The sequence below is a fragment of the Armigeres subalbatus genome, unplaced genomic scaffold (genome assembly GCF_024139115.2).
Source record: "Armigeres subalbatus isolate Guangzhou_Male unplaced genomic scaffold, GZ_Asu_2 Contig1836, whole genome shotgun sequence".
Lineage (NCBI taxonomy): Eukaryota > Metazoa > Arthropoda > Insecta > Diptera > Culicidae > Armigeres > Armigeres subalbatus.
This window is the reverse complement of record NW_026942657.1, coordinates 269-6934: the sequence shown is the minus strand read 5'-3', so window position 1 is coordinate 6934 and position 6666 is coordinate 269. Positions and strand designations below refer to the sequence as shown.

At 38.9% G+C, this 6666-nt stretch overlaps 1 pseudogene; it reads left to right on the top strand.

The window, feature by feature from the left end:
* The first annotated feature begins 394 nt into the window (after window positions 1-394).
* Window positions 395-3814, top strand: LOC134203400 (sodium-dependent nutrient amino acid transporter 1-like; annotated as a pseudogene).
* Window positions 3815-6666: the final 2852 nt, after the last annotated feature.

Here is a 6666-nt window from a genome sequence, read left to right as displayed (position 1 = left end):
TTCCTTAAGGATAGTGGCAGACGGAGCAGAGATAAAGTCATTTAAACGGCTTATTCCATCAATATCTTTTCGTTCATCGATGTGTTCAACGGATTATCGGATACTGCAGCAGATGTTGGTCGCCAAAACTTGTCTGTATATGTGTGTTTAAGTGTAAACAATTTTGCAAACACATTTTAGGAAATTAACATTTTTAGATTTGCGTTAAACGGGGTTACACTATTTCAATAATGTACGAGAAAGGCAATATTACCTCTTGGTGGATAAATCAAGGTTGTTTGAAGGACTCTTGATGACGTCCACTTTTTCCTCAGTCATGGAATTAGTGTATGTAGGTATCATGGCACAAGTGCATATGGTATTTTGTACTAATGTAAAATACACCTTTCAAACAATGATAAGTAAATACTGGTCGTCTGAAGCTAATAATTATTGTGCTGTCGTAAAATATGCCTTACAAGTAGTGATAACAAATGCGTTTTATCTTGAATCTACACTTTTGTGTAAATCTCTTACAAAATTATTTTGATTACTTCGCGTCGCACAGGTGCTCAGCAACAACGCATCAAATGTTGCGGTAGACAACGGAACGGTCGCCAGAAAACCATCACCGGTTCGTGATAAATGGGGGAAGGACGTGGAGTTCATGCTGTCCTGTATTGCATACTCGGTAGGCTTCGGTAATGTGTGGAAGTTTCCTTACACAGCACTTAAAAATGGTGGCGGAGCCTTCTTGATCCCGTACATCGTGGTGTTGTTCCTAGTGGGACGACCAATCTACTATTTGGAGATGGTGATGGGGCAGTTTTCGAGCCGTGGCGTTGTCAAAATATACGATCTCAGTCCAGCCATGAGGGGTAATTAGTTAAATATGTTTTCTTGTGATGAAATATACGTTGAATATATTGATCTGTTTTGTAGGCATTGGAGTTGGTCAATCCATTGCCATGTTCATAGTCATGACGTACTACACGCCGATACTGGCGATCACCTTCCGTTATCTGGTGGCGTCATTCAGCGCCGTACTGCCTTGGGCCAAATGCGATCCGTCATGGCCCAATTGTGTGGATTCCGATTTTATTGGTCAAATCGCATCTAACTCATCCATTAAACCGAAGGCTTCTGCAGAACTCTATTTCCAGTAGGTGTTGGATGGAATACTTTGCTTTCTTTGAATGCTAATGTTGTTGCTTTTTTTTCTAGGAATTCAGTGATGCACCAAAACGGGTCTCTCTTCGAGGGTCTTGGATTGCCAGATTGGAAACTTGTGCTGTGTCTGCTCTTCGCGTGGTTGTGCGTTGCCACCATTCTAATAAAAGGAATAAAGAGCACAGGAAGGCGTCCTACTTTCTTGCCATCTTTCCCTACGTTATCATACTGATCCTGTTGGTTCACGCGTGTACCCTAGACGGAGCCTTTGATGGCATCGTGTTTTTCCTAAAAGCCACAGTGGGATCAACTGTTGAATGTCACGGTATGTAATGCGCGCATTCTATGTTCTTCAGATTGCGATGAAAATGACGCTCAAGTAAAATGGGCAGCCTGAAGGTAGGCAAACAGTGAAACCAAGTTTCATCGCTCGTTTCAGGTGTGGTATGAAGCCGTCACACAATGTTTTTTCTCGCTTTCGGTATGCTTCGGCGGGATTATTGCTTATTCGTCGTTTAACAACTTCTCCAACAATGTATACAAGTAAGTATGAAAATATGAAAACAATTCACTCAGGAAAATCGACACATACTTTATGGCAAAAATCCATGTATTTTGAAATATGCATATCATGTGTCGGCACATACTTATTTGCATACAAATTCACACATGAATACTATGACCCACATGGATAGTATGTGAACACTCATATGAAATGCATGTGGGCGCATGGAATATATGTGTCGAAACCATGGAATCCATTGCAAAAATCCATGTGAAAACTCATGAATATAATGCGAAGTTTTTTGTGAGTGTTGTTCCTCACATACATAGACATTTTTAAATTTTCCTATAAATTGGCATCAAAACTAATGTAAAAGGATTTTATTTGTTTGAAAAAAAAATCAAATCTCCACGGGAAATTCTCAGGAATAATATTTATAAAAACAAAAAACCTTCTATCTAAAGCGATTTAAATGTTTTTCTTATCATGAAATGAAAACTATTCTGAAAGAAAAATACAAAACGCAACGATCTATTTCTTGATTTTCTTTTCGAGAGTTTTGATTTAATTTAAAAATCTTCCAACTCTATGTGACATATAAAAATATAATGGCGACCCGTTCCAGAGATACATTATAAAAAGTTTATCCATACTATTGCGAAGGGAAAAACTTAGTTTACTATTTCCAAGCAATAATCATTTCCAATTACCCGTACTGTCGATAATGCTCCATTGTATGGTGTATAAATTTTTAACGAATCTCACCTACCTCAATGTTATATTGAATAAGAGATGAGACATTCTCACAACTGGAAAACAAATATTAGTTCACGCAACCATAAAGTCGCTAATTAGCAGTTTATCTGCCAATGATGTCCGACCAAATTACCCTTCATTTCGTCCGGATGAGCAAAACTAACCGCAATTACGGATTTCCATTCGGTGTAACTGCCGTTTGACAAATTGCCCACACTCAAGATCCACTTATTTTTATCTTTTTCCACTTTATTTTCCCAGAGACGCCATAATCATTTCCTGGCTCGATACTTCACGTCCATAAGTGGCCGGGTGCATCGTGTTCGGCGTCATCGGGAATCTGGCGTACGTCACCGAGCAGCAGGACATCCAGGCGGTGGTCAAAAGTGGCGCCGGACTGACGTTCATGACCTATCCGGATGCGATCGCCAAGTTTGACTGGCTGCCACAGCTTTTCTCCGCCCTGTTCTTCCTGATGCTGTTCATCGTCGGGTTGGGCAGCAATCTGGGCGTGACGACCAGCATCGTGACGGCGATCAAGGATCAGTGTCCGGAGCTGAAGAACTGGCAGGTCGTGTCGGCGGTGGCCGTGGCTGGCTTTTCGTTCGGTACCGTTTATCTAACGCCCGGTGGATTGGACTTGCTGGATGTTTTGGATTATTATGGGGCTAAGTATGTTACGTTGACGTTCGCTGTGTTGGAACTGGCAACACTGGCTTGGATCTACGGGGTGGATCGCATTTGCAGAGATATTAAATTTATGCTTGGCATCAACACCAGCCTGTTTTGGAGGATATGCTGGGGAGTAGTAGCGCCTCTGGCAACGGTGGTTATTCTGTTATTGAGCTTCATAGACTATAAAGCATTCGTAGTTCCTATTGGATATAATGGTAAAAATGCAACCTTTAGCCGTGTGGTATGAACCGGTAATTCACATTATCTATTTTCACTTACAGTTCTTGGTTGGTTTATCTACATTGTGGCCGTTCTGCAGCTGCCTGGATGGGCTTTGTACGCTACTACGCGGACCAGCTCGAAAACGATTGATTCGTGGTGGGGTTCACTGAAAAAGTCTTTCCGACCACTGCCCGAGTGGGGACCAGAGGACACTCCGACGCGACTTCGATACCAGGAGGAAGTGGAGCAGCATGAAGCAACGGTGCCGAGCGATCGAAATGCCATCGATTTTATGAAACGGAGGCTTCTGAGCTGAAAATTTCAGCTGAAGAATTCTGCGTATGTTTTTCTAGAGGCCAATTTTTTAAAGTATCAACCATTCTGAGTTAAAAGCGCTATAATATTTATGTAAGTGAGAAAAACGAATAATATTTACCTGATATTTTTGATAATATTTTTAAGATTTTTATGTTAATACTGGATATTCTATTTAAATAAAAGTAAAATGACAAACGGTGCGTTACTTTTGTTTAACGATGACAAAATGAAAACAAATATCACTACAAGTTACCAAATACAGCATTCATATGTTCGCCACAGAATGTCGGATATTGTATCCTACCTTGAAGATCATCTTACACTTCCCTGATCCAGTGCGTTGAGACGTGAGGGGTCAAAAATGAAGCTGGGAGACTGCTTCGACCCAAATCAGTAGAATGTAGGGACAAAGTGTTAGACGTTCCAGACGAGTTGTGCTGGTCAGTCAGGAAGAATAGACGTTGTCCTCTGACCGGAGAGGTCACCCCGTGTCCGGAGGGGGGCTGCTGTTAGCAGGAGTTTCTTTATTAGTCAGGTTTGGGTGATATCTAGACTAGGAGATAGGGACAGCGGATGGAGATGGATTGACGTTGGTGTTCTTCGGAAATTGTCATAAAAACGCCTGATGCATCTATTGATGCAGCGCACATTATTAAATCGCAATATACATTCAAACCATACTATGGTTTTGTATATTCAGTTATATAAAATGTGTGCTTTGGTATATTTTTAATTCGTATCCAGAAATCAGAATTACTACAACCCACATTTGGTTGTACCTACAATGCACAACATTGTGTTATTGAAATTTATTTGGCACAAGCTGGTGATACGCTCCGGCGACGATTCTGGTCAAAAGTACAATTGAGGATTATTCGAAACTTCATATCTGCACAGTACAACAGTGCACATAGTTAACCAACTACTTACTGTTAACCAATCCACGAAATTCCGCATCAGAGGCATTCCACGGGGGGCATGTCAGTCGATCCTGAGCGACCATTTCGAAAAATATTTGAAACTCTGCACAGTTTTTCAATTTCATCTAAATCGTCATTTTCGATATCAAATCTTCATATTGAGTCACGACTAACTTTTCAAAAGGGTGTATGTGAAAATGGTTCAAAAATATTTAAAAAGCTGCACAGCAAAAAACGGAATGTTCGATTGTTATGATTTTTCAGCAAAGTTAGACAACTAAATGGTGATTCTAAGAAAATGTGCACAGTAAAAAAAAATTTTTTTGCCTTTAAAAATATCATTTTGTCACAAAAACTCAAATATCTCAAAACCCTATCTTTTTCGAACGTAATTTTTAGGAAAACGGTCCATTATATTAGCTATCTACCATAAAAATTTGGTGATGGTAAACTAATAAACAAAAAAGTTATGACATTTCAAACATTTCACAATTTTCACATTTAGTAAAAAAATTTTTTCTGTGTGTTATTTCGAGAATTGCAGTTTGATGCAGATTTTTTGTGTTAAGGGACGTGATTTAAACAAGTTGTTTTCATGATATTTTGATTTAATTATTCATAGCATCTATAAGAAACTTAGACACGATCCAGTGTTGTGATCAAAAGTATTGATAGTGTCATAATTTTCATTGCACGTGACTGGCGAAAATTCTTTTAATAGTGTTGAAACCTGTTGATAATAACGTTGATAGAAACATATCAGAAATGTTATTTTTAAGACAAAAGCTGCAAAATCAAAGATTTATATACACGTGTACGTCTATAGTTTACCTGCAAAAATATACCTCTTAGAGAATAGACTTTTATGATCGGGAGGAAACGGGTATCTTCAACAACAACAAATGCATGATAGGTACATACCATGACAATGCTCACGAAAAAGCAAAAAATTACTACTACTAAGGTTGTTAAAGATCTTATAGTAATTTTTCTTTCAGTCAAACAAATGACACCAAACTAGCCAGTAAAAACTTAAAAGTGATTTTGTTTATTGAAATATTACGAACAACATTAGTAGCCGCTTTCTCAACTGTTGTAGGCCGTTTGATGGAAAAAGTGTTCAAAAGAGTTACGAAATCTCACCGAAAGCACCATAGATAAACTGAAAGCGACTGGTTATGCTCCAATGTCCACATTGAATACAAATTTACGCATTTGCACGTCCTGCCGTCTAAACGTTGACAAAAGAGCAATCTGTATATCATCGGTTGAGCAGAGCGCAGGAAGTTCGAAAACGACAGCAACTGAGGAATTGCCAGATGTATCGACAACAACTGAGGAATTACCAGAAGTATTAAGTGCTGAGAGCCTTGCCACCGTACCATCAGCGAAATCTGTTTCAACAAATCAATCGGAAGATGAGTGTATCCAAAAGGTCAACATCGAACGCTTTAACGAGGTATAGCTGGGATAAAAGTGACTCCGATTAAATGGAGTAAGATGGACTACGTTTATTACCCGGAGAAAAATACCGTGAAATAAACGAAGCTGTACGAAGAAACCTCTTCAAATTAGGGACCTGATGATGTGGAAAATACAGACTACGATGAGGTAATTATAAATATGAAGGAAAGGTTCTCGAATGCAGCCACGACAAGGAAAGAAAAATTGATTTTGTCGATGCTGCCAAGTTCGTAATCTATTCAGGATGCCATTGATGAGTTCAAAACCAATAGAAATACAGTAAAAGAGGCAAAACAATTGAAGAATAACTGTCTTTCAACCAAAAATACTAGGTCTAGTACTGCATTAACAGATGAGACAAAAGAAATAGTAGTTCAATATTTTGAAGATGATGAAGTAAGTCGAGCTATGCCTGGTCAAAAGATTATGTATCAGTAAAAAAGATGGAAAGCGTCAAGCAATCCAAAAACGATTAATGATGACGACTTTGAAAGAAGCGTACACACGCTTCAAGGAAATTCACGATAATCTTAAAATAGGTTTTCCTCATTTGCAAGCCTTCGGCCAAGGCAATGTAAGCTTCTTTCCAATTCAGGAACACATAATGCGTGTGTGCACAACCCATGAGAATATTAATCTTATTTTACATAGTTTGAA